This window comes from Carassius auratus, chromosome 36, assembly GCF_003368295.1.
Source record: "Carassius auratus strain Wakin chromosome 36, ASM336829v1, whole genome shotgun sequence".
NCBI classification, from domain to species: Eukaryota; Metazoa; Chordata; class Actinopteri; order Cypriniformes; family Cyprinidae; genus Carassius; species Carassius auratus.
In genome coordinates this window covers 12,249,806-12,264,764 of record NC_039278.1, presented here as the reverse complement: position 1 = coordinate 12,264,764, position 14,959 = coordinate 12,249,806, and the positions used below count along the sequence as shown (strand labels likewise).

Here is a 14,959-nt window from a genome sequence, read left to right as displayed (position 1 = left end):
TTGAGACAGCTGGGGATGACTATGTCATCTAATCTATGATGGTTAGGCATCTAAAATGACCTGTATTAACCATAACAAGTTAGAATTACACATGGGCATTAAAATCAATCACATGAATGAACGCGGCCTCCACAGCGACCATACAAAGATGCAAAGCATACAAATACAATTACATGATTATATGAAAAGAAAGGCTTACAAGATTCATTAAAGGGAATAGTTCACCCCAAAATTAACATTTGCTGAAAATCTCCTCATCCCCATCCAAAATGTGAATGAAAGTTTGTTTGTCTGCTTTTCATCTGAACAGATTTGGAGAAATTCAGCATTTCATCACTTGCTCACCAGTGGATCCCCTGTAGTGAATGGGTGCCGTCAGAATGAGATTGCCATCTCTTATTCTGACGGCACCCATTCACTGCAGAGCATCCATGAGTGAGCAAGTGATATAATGCTAAATTAGTACATTTTCAGGAAATGTTCATAGTTGGGTGACTTATTCCTTAATATTAGCACAGAGTGAGACAAACGTCAGTGAAACAAATCACAAACAGTCATACAAACTTAATTAACCAATCAGAGTCAAGTGTTCCAGAGAGCCGTGAAATAATACTAATTATAATTGACTTCTCTGAGGGTCAGGGCAGTTCAGGTTCTTTCCCACCCTGCTTGCTTTCTCTTTCTTTCCTTTTTCTTTCTGCTTGACGCACTGTGAGTGAAGGATATCAGATTCCCCTGAAAGCTCTGGGACAGGTGAGCGCTGCTTCGGGTGACCTCCATCTCTCACATTACGGTGCTAAACTGCAACTCCCTGCTGTTCTCGATTACTCACGTATACCTGCACACACACACACACACAGGTGTGATCCTTACACATCATTCTGTTTCGCTTGTCACTGAAACTTATCGTACATCACTAAACCGAGTGTTTTAAATTACAGTGCGTTATATACACCTCTGACATGATCATACAAAAGTGACCTCTTTTATGTATTTGGGGCCAGGAAGATTTCAGTGGTCAGGGTTGCCTTTATTTGAAAAATACACTAAAAACACTAATATAGTGAACTGTTATTGCATGTTAAAAGAACAGTTTTCTATATTAATTCATTTAAACATTTCATTTATTCCTGTGATGCAAAGCTGAATTTTCTGCATAATTTCTCCAGTCTTCAGAGTAACACGATCCTTCAGAAATCAGTGCTCAAAAACATTTCTTATTATTATGAATATTGAAAACAACTGGGCCTAATATTTGGTAGAAATAATTGTTCAGGATGAATAGAAAGTTAAAATGAACAGCATATATGAAACATAAATTGTAATCCAAAATTATCTTCTTTAAAAAAAAAGTAGTTTGAATGGAATCTTAATATTTTATGCTTTTTAAAAACAATTTGATATATTATTATTATTATTTCATGTTTTAACTTAATGACCTCAATTTTTATCAGTAATATTAAATATTTACACTGACAATATCACCACATTGATGCTTTAAGAGGAATTTGATGTTAGCTTCATTGTGAGCCAATGTAATAGTGGTATCACTATGATAATATTATTTTTATATAACATTCATGTAAAAGACACATTGAGCAGAACCAGTCCTGCCAGGTTCTCATGGGTAGTTGAGACAGTAAAAGACCTACACACAAACGATTCCAATGTGCTCCTCAATCAACCGAGCTATAATTACCTGTCTGCAACAACCACAAATTCAAAACACAACAAAGTGGGAGAAAAGACAGGAAAAATTAATAACAGAAAGTTGATCTATGTAATCATCCCAGTTGGGACAACCGTGCTTTTGTGGTCAGACTGGAACACTTGTGCTGAAGTGGAATCTCAGAAAGTTTTCAAGGGCTCTTTAACATGCTCTTACAACACTCAGTGTGAAAGCACCTGCACTTTTCATCTCTCGCTGATCTGTGAAATGATGTCGACACATTCATTTTGAAGACAGAGTTGAATGATTTATTGCACAACCTTTAAAAAGACAACATGTTTAGCATCCAAGTAGACAAACAAGAGGAAATGTAGGTTGAAATTCTGTTTTGCATTCACTGTTGGCATTGAATACATAGTAGATTTAGATATCTTCCTTCACCTGCAGTGACTCAGAGCTTAATACTTCTCTTGTGGTTCTTCACTATCTCCATCAGGGTTATGTAACACCAAGAGGGCAATGTGTTTGTGTTCCAGGTGCAGCCATTCATTTATAGTCACACAGACAACTATTTTGCTTTATAACCAAATCAGTTCCAGGCCACCATTATTTTAGCTGTGACAAATTTCGAATCTAGCAGTCTCTACTAGTATGCCATTGCTTGCACAAGTCCGCGTCCAAAGCCTTTATTTCGCTGATGCTACTATTACAAGTCTTTTGGCGCCATCTGGTGGCCGTAATGCTACTGTTACACCTGTTAACTAATATAGATAGATAGATAGATAGATAGATAGATAGATAGATAGATAGATAGATAGATAGATAGATAGATAGATAGATAGATAGATATTATACAAAAACATTTCTATACAAATATTAAATCACTAGCTTGAGCTTTGTAGAATATCCAAAGAGTATCACAAGAGTATCATTCTTATTAAGAACATTGGGAAAGACAATAATATTTAATTGTCATTTAAACCCTTTCATTAAAACTTACTTGTTATAATATATAAACTGTTCCTCTGTCTGTGTTAAATCTCTGTCCCATTGATTCCCTGAAAAAAGCTTTTCTTCTTTCTGATAACTGACTACAGTCTGTTGTAATAGTTATGATTGTGAAAATGCATCGTCGCTAATAACACTGTATTGCAACACAGAATCTGTATGGAGGTTATCATCATTTGCACAATCCACGGTGTGATCAATCTAACAGATCACATTCAGTTCATGCAGAGGATCTCCTTTGTTCAGTCATCATCTCATGATGATAAATGATTCACTGTAGTCATAGCAGTAGTGATTTGTCATGCAAGAGGCTGATAGGAAATATAGATCCATCACCGAAAAAGAAAGCAGAATGTGGGGAGTGGAATAATCTAAAAGCAAAGTTTCCTTTTCATGCTGGATTTAGGAAATTCCCCCATTTATATCAATCAGAAGCAGAAACAGTCATTAACTTCACCTGGGTAGTCAAAGTTGATTCCTTCACAGGAGTCTTCTTCTTCAAAAAAATATAAATAAAAAGCCAAGATAAAGTTAAATTTCAACATAAAGAGAATATTAGGATTTTTAAGTTCTATCATTACATCAGAATACTTCCTAATAAACTATCTAAACCACTTCACATTTTCAATTTAAAACCATTCAAAATAGCTACAAAAATTTAATTATAATTTATATGTATACACACACACACACGCACGCACAATAAATGCCCTCTCTTTGAACTCTATGTGATCACTTCAAATTAATTTTCTTATCTTGGTTTTATATACTTGCAGTATACAGAAAATACTTTCACTTGGTGTAACAATGAATTAAAAACTTTTGAAAGGGAAAATAGGTTAGATTTAACATTATATGCGTTTCAACATCTCATAGGCGTAATGGTTTTTATACTGTACAAACTGGCCCTACACCAACCCTGCACCTAACCGTAACCCTCACAGGAAACTTTGTGCATTTTTACTTTCTCAAAAAAACTAATTCTGTATGATTTTAAACGTTTTGAAAAATGAGGACATAGGTTGTCCTCATAAGTCAACCTCTCCTTGTAATACCTGTGTCATACCCATGTCATTATACAGAGTTGTGTCCTGATAGGTCACAAAAACAAGAGCAGACACACACACACACACACACACACAAATGCAAGTTCTGAGAATCTTCGTACATTCAAAACAGCGCTTTGTGACATCACGCATCCACCGATAACAAATTTCTAAAAATGCAATTGGGTGAAAAAGCTTTCAGACTCATGGGATACTTACTGATGACTACCAACCACATGAGACTGTGAATATAGAGAGAGGAGGATGAAGGGGAGGGGAGGAAGAATGAGGGCAGACAAGTATGGAGAAGAGAACTGAAGCGCAAGGACAAACTGGCATGTTCAGAGTACAACAATATTCATTACTGAAGCACATCACTTTGAAGAGATCTACCCCAAAATGAAAACTGTTGTCATTTATCCATCATCATGTCATCCCAAGCCATAAGACTTTTGTTCTTCTGCAGAACACAAAAAGAGATGTTATGCTGCTAGTTTCTATACAATAAATTAATTCATCAATCCATTTATTGGATTGATGGATGCTATTTGTGAAAGCAACAACATATACCTCACTCTGATCAGGTGGATAAGAGGAAGAAGATTTATGTCTAATCAAAAATACTTTTGATTAAACTACAGAGAACATAGCTTAAAGGAATGTCATGGGTTAACAAGTTAAGCTGTTACCGCAAAAAAAAAAAAAAGAAAAAAAAAAGCTGTGTCATTCAATTAAAAATTTAAATTAAAATGATGCACTTAGTATCAGTGTTATTTTAGTATTATTTATATGCTATTATAGAATCACTATTTTATTTGGTACATTTTCAGTTTTTAATTTGATTTGAGTATACAAAGTTTTGCTATGTGCTTTTGTAATTTTATTAGTTTATATGTTAATATATATTAGTTAATATATACATTGGTTAATTCAGATTCTGAATTTTACTTGATGTAAACAGTCCCTTTCTGGTATCCTGGCACACTGCGTGTGAAAATGACTACATTTCAATATGAACAGCATTGAAGTCAATGATTCTATGACACTACTATAGGGTCATGTATAATTGCATTTAATATTTATGCAATCTCTTGCCCCATGGACCCCCATTGTAAGCAAATTTACTTTAAATTTGTATTATTATTATTATTATTTTTATTTTTTTGCAAATTAAGGTTAGAGTCAAAATTATGTTCTGTGGTAACTGGCAGCATGTCGTGCTGTTAACAGAGTTAAAGTTGTATTGAACTCAAACAGCTGCTTTAATCAGGGGGTTCTCTGAGAAAAGCAACAGGCAGCACAGACATCAACATGCAGTGATGAAACTTCAGTTCCAGATCATAACAAAACCTTCAAGATATCAGAAACTGCATCAAAGGAAAACATAGCATGCTTGTCGCAAAGTTTCAAAAACATTATTGAAAAAAAGATACAAATCTATGAGATTAATGTGGCACCAATTATTTTAAAATGAATATTTAATATCTTTGATTAATATTTCATACAGCAAGAGAAACACCACAGAGACAAATGAGGACTAACCAGTGGTCGGTTCCGATGTGTATTCACTGCCTCCACATTCAGATGAAACATCTCCACTTTGCAACCTAAAACATGAACCAGAATGAGCTGTGAGCAGAAGTGTGCAAGTTTGACAATAAACAAAAAGCGAGGAAACAACTGTCCAACCCACCATAAGCAACAGGAGTGAGCCTCATGACAACATGAAGGGAACTTTTCAAATAAGTGAGATCATCATCATCATCATCATCATCATCATCATCATCAATTCAGCAGTGATGCATTCAATTGTTCAAAAGAGACATTTTTGAGGCCAGTGAAAATCTCGGAAGGGTAAGTAAAAACATGCTGGCCAGCAGATAAAAACATTTGTTGCTTCTCAAGTGAAAGTGCATCTTGCCTCCACTCTTTTCCAAGAAATAGGCTAGTTGGCAGTGGCAGATGACCAGTACATTGCCTCGTCTCTCAAGCTCCATAATCACAGTCCCCAGTCGCTGAACCAGGTCCTGATATGACTACAAGAAGAAAGATCCTTTTAAAACAGTCAGACCTTCCCACAGGAACACTGACTTCAACAAAAGCCAGAAAACCTGCAGAACTACAGAGAGTGAGAAGGAACATACTCTGAAGAACTGCAACAAAGTGATACGCTCATCACGTGCTGTACCTCTCCTCCTGGATATCTGTAGTGGTATTTGTCCTGATCCCTTAAAGCAAACTCTTCTGGGAATGTGTTCAAAATCATTTCATAGGTCATCTCCTCACATGAACATATAATACATATAAAATGCATGCAATCTCTGCTAGAATCTGAGCATACTAACAGCATCTATCTCATTGAGGATTTTCCACTGTTCTTATGGAACTCCCAGCTCTTCAGCCATCTGTCTGGTAAACCTTAACTGGCTGGTCCAAACCTACAAGTCGGACAGCTTATGCTCCTCAATGAACTAACGCAGGGCACTCGCAAACTACTCTCAAAGGAGAGAGAAAGTAGAGAATCTTCTGATGAATAAACGCTATAAAGGCAGCACTAAATAAGTTCAGACCTGTCTCCCTTGGGGGGGAAAGTTAAGAATCTCCTCCAATGCGGCCCTGGATGTTATGTTTGCTCTCTCCATGTCTGCACAGGTAGATGGAGTGTGAGTGCACATTCAAGTTCAAGTTCAAGTTCAAGTCTGCTTTATTGTCAATTTCTACATGTACAGTACATACATACAGAGAATCGAAATTGCGTTACTCTCAGACCCCGGTGCATACAAATAACATTAACATTAAAACCTAAAAAAATAACTAGATCAAATATAAAATGTAGATACAATTATACAATAAGGGAATTATAAAAAAAAGACATATAATAAAAATAAAAGTTAAAAATAAAGTTAAATAAAGCAGCGCAAGGTAAATGACAGATATAGTGCAAATCAATGAAGTGAACAACAGTGCAGTTAAAAGATTTTTTAGTGCAAAAAAAAATCACTTATTAAAAATATCTAAAGTCTGATTAAAGTGACAAGTGACAAGTGACCAAGAGCAGTTATTTAACTGACTGATGAGGTAGTTCCATGTCGAATGAGGTAGTGAGCGGTGAGTGAGCAGACCAATGCTGCACAAGTGACTCGTGCATGTCATCATATAATTAGTGGGGGGGGGGGGGTTCATAGTTCAGTGGTGCCTGGGGAAGAAGAGGGGAGGGGGGGCAGGTTCGGGAGGGAGTTCAGCTTCCTGACAGCCTGGTGGATGAAGCTGTCCTTCAGTCTGCTGGTCCTGGCCTGGAGACTCCGCAGTCTCCTCCCTGATGGCAGCAGGCTGAAGAAGCTGTGTGATGGATGGGTGGGATCACCTGTGATGCAGAGGGCTTTGCGGGTGAGACGTGTTCCATAAATGTCCTGGAGGGAGGGTAGAGAGACTCCAATGATCTTCTCAGCTGCTCTCACTATGCGTTGTAGAGTCTTTCGGCAGGACGCGTTGCAGGCGCCATACCACACAGTGATGCAGCTCGACAGGATGCTCTCGATGGTCCCTCTGTAGAATGTGTACATGATGGGGGGTGGGGCTCTGGCTCTCCTCAGTTTGCGGAGGAAGTAGAGACGCTGTTGTGATTTCTTGGCCAGTGCTGCGGTGTTTTCAGTCCAGGAGAGGTCCTCTGTGATGTGCACACCCAGGAACTTGGTGCTGCTCACTCTCTCCACAGTCGCACCGTTGATGGTCAGAGGAACGTGCTGAGTGTGTGCTCTCCTGAAGTCTACAACAATCTCCTTCATCTTCTCCACATTCAGAGAGAGATTGTTGTCACTGCACCACCCAGCCAGGCGGCTCACCTCACTCCTGTAGTTTGTCTCATCTTTGTTGCTAATGAGACCCACCACCGTCGTGTCATCTGCAAACTTAATGAAGAGGTTGGAGCTGTGTGACGGTGTGCAGTCATGGGTCAGCAGAGTGAAGAGGAGGGGGCTCAGCACACATCCTTGGGGGGCCCCAGTGTTCAGTGTGATGGTGCTGGATGTGTTGCTGCCGACCCGTACTGCCTGAGGTCTTCCAGTCAGAAAGTCCAACAGCCAGTTGCACAGCGAAGTGTTGAGCCCCAGCTGACTCAGCTTGTAGATGAGCTGCTGAGGGATGATTGTGTTGAATGCTGAACTGAAGTCTATGAACAGCATTCTGACATAAGAATCCTTTTTTTCCAGATGGGTGAGTGCTGAGTGGACGGCAGTGGAGATGGCATCATCGGTCGACCGGTTGGACTGATATGCAAACTGGAAGGGGTCCAGGGAGGGGGGGAGGGCAGACTTGATGTGGTGCATGACTAGCCGTTCAAAGCACTTCATGAGGATGGGGGTAAGTGCAACAGGACGGTAGTCATTGATGCAGGATGGAGATGGCTTCTTCGGGACTGGGATGATAGTGGTAGTTTTAAAGCATGTGGGAACAACAGCCTGACTCAGTGAGATGTTAAAAATGTCTGTGAAGACATCAGTGAGTTCTGCTGCACAGTCTTTCAGTACACGCCCAGGGATGTTGTCAGGACCCGGAGCTTTGCGGGCATTGATCCTGCTGAAGGATCTCCTCATGCTGTCTGGGGTCAGAGTCATCACCTGGTCTCCGGGAGGAGGTGGAGTCTTCTGTGCAGTGGTGCTGTTTTGTTGCTCACATGGATGAGGTAGTAGACAATCTTGCTCTGGATGTAGTCCTGAACATGGTTCACAAGGAACATCTTTTTCTCTGTATCAGTGGTGCCAGCTAAGCCATTATAAAACTATTATAATACACAATTAAACTTAAAGGGTTAGTTTACCTAAAAATGAAAATTATGTCATTAATCACTCAACCTTATGTTGTTCCAAACCCGTGAGACCTCCTATCATCTTCGGAACACAGTTTAAGATATTTTAGATTTAGTCCGAGAGCTCTCAGTTCCTCCATTGAAAATGTATGTACGGTATACTGACCATGTCCAGAAAAAATGAAAAACATCATCAAAGTAGTCCATGTGACATCAGAGGGTCAGTTAGAATTTTTTGAAGCATCGAAAATACATTTTGGTCAAAAAATAGCAAAAACTATGACTTTATTCATCATTTTCTTCTCTTCCGGGTCTGTTGTGAGATTTCAAAACACTGCAGTTTAGTGATATCTGGTTCGCGAACGAATCATTCGATGTAACCGGATCTTCTTGAACCGTTTCACCAAATCGAACTGAATTGTTTGAAACAGTTTGTGTCTCCAATACGCATTAATCCACAAATTACTTAAGCTGTTAACTTTTTTAATGTGGCTGACACTCCCTCGGAGTTAAAACAAACCAGTATCCCGGAGTAATTCATTTACTCAAACAGTACACTGACTGAACTGATGTGAAGAGAGCAGTTTAGTCAAGATGAACACCGAGCTGAACCAGATAATCACTCGTTCACGAGTCAAGAACCGGTTGAATCGGTTTTCGGATCACCAGTAGTTCTTTCGGACAGTCTGATTCAATAAACAGGTTGAAGAAAACGGTTCACTGGTTCTTTTGCGCTCAACGTAATTACATCATTTGCGATGATTGCCCTTGATTCAAGCCTTTCGGTTTACCTGCGCTCATAACACTAGCACAGAATCAGTTCAGATTAAATCACCAAAAAAAAAAAAACAGTTCGGTTCAGACGCTCTGTGTGTCAGTCTGCGTCACGCTGAATCACACATGCGCAGTATCATCAGCTCCTCGGTTCACGAATCGGACGCGTCTGACAGAAACGGTTCTTGACTCGTGAAATCTCTTTTGAAATCTCACAACAGACCCGGAAGAGAAGACAATGACAGTAGACCATTCACACAGCTTCAATGTAGGGACTGGGAGCTCTTGGACTTAATCTAAAATATCTTAAACTGTGTTCCGAAGATAAACGGAGGTCTCACGGGTTTGGAACGACATGAGGGTGAGTCATTAATGACATAATTTAGATTTTTGGGTGAACTAACCCTTTAGGTGTGAATCCCGTTCTGCACCTTTTGTGTAATATATAACAGTGAATCAAAACAGATGTTATTTACATAAATAAAAATAAGAGTAACAGTTATCTTCTGTTGACATGTGGTCATGTTAAATATGTTCTTCGCGTAGGAAACATTAACTAAGATTAATTATACTGTATTTGACATCATTAATAATTTTTTTATTCTATTTGACAGTGCCAAATATATATTTGCCAATATATATTTAGACATATTTATAATATGTTTTATATTATAATAAGTTTTACATTTTGCAATATCAATGGGTCTTTATTATATTATATTCTATTACATAGATGCCAAAAGGTTTATTCTAAAGGCGAAAATATATGTACATTCAGATATGCTATTACGTGTCTATTTTCTAAACATTATTACTTGTCATATTCATCAGGATCTAGTGGTTGGTAAGTGACTTTATAACATTCTATGCGTTTCAGGAAATCCTCCATGACTCTCTCTCTCTCTGTGTTTCTGGATAATCTGGACTTGAAACCTTTACTTCCTGAAGAGACATAAGAGACAGCTGTTAAGAAGATCATGAAAGGCAATTCTGATACGTTGCTATACCTCATTATAGCATTAGTTTGAAGTAAAAGCAAACCAAACATAACAACATACCAGGATGTTAGCTGCAATAACCTCTGGATCATCAAATACTGACTCAACAAAAAACACCTGCAAAGGTAAAAACACACAAATCGTAAAATAATGACTACACATCACTTCTTCAGAAAGATTACGATGGAAGTGCACATTTGGCTATGATACCTTGTATGCATTCTCCTGTACAAAATTTATTATAAGATCCAGTCTCTCCCGGTTATGTTTGTAGCATCAAAAAACTTAAAAGGACAAAAACAGATTATATCAAATATAAATAAAGTAGCCCTGAAGCTTATCAACATCAAGGCCACCAAGGCACACTGTCTCTTTGGGAAAACCAAAAATGCAACAATAGACATGCACACATGCACTGAATTCAAATAAATTCAGTTCTCAGGAAAGACATGAATGAACCTGTCAGAATGTAACTAATGTAATGGAATACTGGACCTGTCACTAATGTAATCTTCAGGATATGTGTCGAAATGGTCTTTTTGGGAGAACTATCCCATTAAATTTAACAAAGATATAATCCTACTTTCAAATCTACATGGCTTCCTTATTGTCATGTCTGAAGAAGTTGTAAGACTTGTATGCTCTAACTGCTTCCCAGGTTAAACACTGCAAGATAACCCAAAAAACAAGAAATCATGGTTAATCTTCACATCCTTTATCAGTTCTAGTGCAACTGTAATGCATCAAGGTGACATCACTCTGCATGTAAAGATGGAACAGTTCAATTCCCATTGCTTTAGGAACCTCGGACTTCAGTTACAGGGATTAAAACACTTGCATTGTGGGTCATGATGTACTCAAGAAAGTTTGAGTTGAAATGTGCTGCCTACACATTTAAATGAAAATATACCATCATGTCAGAATGGTCAGCTTAAAGGCTAAATGATGCATGTAAATGTGAAGACAGATGATATTTATAGTGAGTGTCATTTGATATGTTGCAACTTCTCTAAATTCATCTGCCCACTTATCCTTTGTGGGAACTCAACGCTGCAGTTGAGGGAGCGCGTGAGTTTCTTTGACATGTACGTCTTGCCTCTGTCAGGGAGGCCGATCATGACAATCATGAAGGGGGAGTTAGTCATGTAAGACACCCATGCTGTGGTCAGACAGGCACAGAAAAACAGACAGACAATATCAACAGCGCAACAAGAGCTAGAGGAAGTTACAGTCTACTAACAATTATAATTTGCCAAATGTAAATGTGGGACACCAACAGAATATGTTTGCATTTGCGGTTTATGGTACTTTCCACAAACAAACTACAAAATAGGACCTGAAACTTTGTAACTGTTGACACCTGACTGCATTGACTCCAGTCTTCAGTCTTCATCTTACATGATCCTTTAGAAATCAATCTAATATGCTGATTTGGTGCTTTTTTTTATAGGAACAATTATTTATTCATTATGAATATCTTTACTGTCTCCTTTGATCAAATCGTATCCTTTATGAATAAAAATATATATATTTTGGTGTATAACATATTCACTCCAGTCTAATTTAAAGCATTATATTTCTTTCAATACTATTTATAAAACGGTATTCTGTCTATTTAATTATTCTTCTAAGATAAACGAATGTTTTTTATTTTATATATTTTTTTAAATAAGTACTATTTAACCAAAAAGACTAAACAAAATGTCAAATGCAATTGAAATCCCTTAACATTTTTTCCCCCTTTTTAATAAAGAAAAGAATTTGGTATTAAGAAAATACTGACTGATAATGACTTAAAAAAAAAAAAAACTTAAACAAATGTGCCTTTACCCTGAAGCCAGCATAACAGACAATGCATATATAAATAAAGGGAAGCACAGCAGGTCTATTTTTAGACTGACAGTGAACTTCTGTTTAACAGCCTCAGTGACAGCTGACACTATAAGAAGGGCAACTGCCAAATGATCCAGTGCTGTTGTTAAAACTTAATAGGACATGTGGGAAACTCATCATCAGCAGAAAAGTAGCACAAACCTCTGTAACAACCGTGAAACAGACCGGCATGACCAGCTGACCACCTTGGACTAGTTTAAACATGGTTTCATTCAATTTCTTAGATCTGTGGGATGTGAAAGAGTGTATACTTACAGCATTTCTTCTCTTGACCTCTGGGCTCATTTTTTGGCTTCAGCAGAACTGGTTGGAGCAGCCTCCTGCTGCACCCATGCAGACAGACTTAATCTCTTCCTGCTGTAAAAAACATTCCCGCAGAGAAGAGGGGGCGGGAAAAGGACAATATACGCAACCTAAGTTAGTTATTGGCTTATTAAAAAGAACTAAGGACAATTTAAAACATTTTCTCCACGCAAAATGCTCTATTCAGTGACACTGCAGCTTTTGTTGTGCCACAGTCACAACAAACGTCGCAACACATTGTAACAGAAGAAGATGCTGAGGATTCCATGTTCGGTCATCAGTTAAACAGTAGCCTGTGGGGAGTTTGTCAGCAATTAGTCATTACATCGTAGAATGAATAGATTAAAAATAAACACATGACTGAGATACGAAAAACTTTATTGTTTCCTAATTGTTGTCCCTTCAAGTGCTGTTGCTTGAGTCGCCTTGCACTTGACGACCTTCCATAGCAACCAGCAGCGCCAAGCGCGTGAGTGAAGTGAAGGTGTGTCTCGACGTCACTTACCGTAGGCTAATACTTGTGAAAGCATGTCACGGCGTCCGTCTATTGGTCTGTGAAGTGAATAGTACAGGTGCATCTAAAAAAATTTGAATATCATGGAAAAGTTCTTCATATTTTGTAATTTAATAAAAATAAAAAAATAAAATAAAAAACTTTCAGATTCACTGCACACAAACTGAAATATTTCAAGAGAGTTTTGTTTTAATTCTGATGGTTAGGACTTTGGGAAAATTAAAAATTCAGTTTCTCAAAAAATTCTAATATTTTCTCAAAGATCAATCAGAAAAAGGTTTACAAGACAGAAATGTTCAAGATCTCCAAAGCAGGTTTAAATATGCTCCTTTTGCACAAATTACTGCTTCAACGTAGCCAAACATGGAGGTGTTCAGCCTATGTCACTTGTGAGGTGTTACTGAAGCCCAGGTTGATTTTATGGCAGCCTTCAGTTCCTCTGTATTGTTTGTCAGATGTTACTTATCTTCCTCTTCACAATACCCCATAGATTCTTTGTGAGGTTCAGGTCAGGTGAGTTGGCTGGCCAATCAAGCACATATCATGGTCATCATGGTTTTGGCACTGTGGGGAGGTGCTAAAGTCCTGCTAGAAAAGGAAATCAGCATATCCTTAAAGCTTGTCAGCAGATGGAAGCATAAAATGCTCCAAAATCTCCTGGTGGATGGGTGCATTGACTTTGGACTTGATAAAACACAATAAAGCAACACCAGCAGACGTCACGGCACCCCAAGTCATCACTGACTTCAGAAACTTCACCCTGGACTTCAAGCAGCGTGGATTCTTTGCCTCTCCAGTCTTCCTTCAGAACTTGATTTGCAAATGAAATGCTAAATTTCCTTTCATCTGAAAAGAGGACTGTGGAGCACTGAGGAACAGACCAACTTCTTGCAAATGCTTCAGATGTTTTTTCTGGGTCGGAAGTGTCTTGATTCTAGGAATGGGACAGCTGTAGCCCTTTTCCTGAAGACATCTGAGCATGGTGACTCTTGATCGTCTGACTCTAGCTTCAGTCCACTCCTTGTGAAGCTCTCCCAAGTTCTTAAATCGGCTTTTCCTGATAATCTTCCCAATGCTGTGGTCATCCCTGTTGCTTGTGCATTTTTTCCTACCACACCTTTCCTTTCAGTCAACTTTCTATTAATATATTTAGATACAGCACTCTGTGAACAGCCAGCCCTTTCAGTAATGACCTTCTGTGGCTTACCCTCCTTGTTGATGATTGTCTTCTGGACAACTGTCGAGTCAGTAGTCTTTCCCAGAAGTATGGTTGCATGTTCTAATCTAGCCCAAGAGGTACCCAGTATTTATACTCAAAATTAATAAAATGAATCAAGCTCAAAATATCGTAAACATAAGAATTAAAACCAAAAAAACTCTTGAAATATTTCCGTTAGTGTTCAATGAATCTAGAACATAAGAAAGTTTGCAAAAAAATAAAATAAAAAAAAATTAATTACAAAAAATTAAAACCTTTTCCATGAGATTCTATTTTTTTGAGATGCACCTGTAGAAGACTTTAACCAAACATTACAGCGTTCTGGTAAGTGGTGCTGTTGATTCACCTCAGTGATTCGACTCTTTTGAATCATCCATGCTTTCAATTCCTGAACGGATTCGTTCAGTGACACTTTGTAACATCGTTACATCGTAAAATTCATGAACATTTTAATTCCTAAAACTATAAAGACAATAACATTATAAATTATTAATAATTTTTTAATAACGTCCATATGTCATTTTTACACAAATTTCTTGTAGCATATTTCTTATTTGCTTTTATGATTTGTTCACAAACTATCCAGTGATTGCAGTATAAATGTATAGCAGTAAAAATCACACAACCCTCACTTTTCTAATAATGATAAATCAATTAAAACTAAAAATAAGATTTTTGAGTCGTCAGTAATAGTACATTCACAATACTTCAATGCTGTTAAAATTTTATCT

The 14,959-nt window shown here is 37.9% G+C and overlaps 2 long non-coding RNA genes across 2 annotated transcripts; both read right to left on the bottom strand.

Moving 5' to 3' along the window:
- Positions 1-428: 428 nt before the first annotated feature.
- Positions 429-6,473, bottom strand: LOC113055265 (uncharacterized). The gene is made up of 3 exons (XR_003277510.1): positions 5,417-6,473; positions 5,266-5,330; positions 429-838 (listed from the first exon to the last, which is right to left on the bottom strand). It is a non-coding gene; the product is annotated as an uncharacterized LOC113055265 (long non-coding RNA).
- A 3,655-nt stretch (positions 6,474-10,128) lies between these two features.
- LOC113055266 (uncharacterized) lies at positions 10,129-13,031 on the bottom strand. Its single transcript, XR_003277511.1, has 3 exons — positions 12,448-13,031; positions 10,360-10,416; positions 10,129-10,243 (listed from the first exon to the last, which is right to left on the bottom strand). It is a non-coding gene; the product is annotated as an uncharacterized LOC113055266 (long non-coding RNA).
- Positions 13,032-14,959: the final 1,928 nt, after the last annotated feature.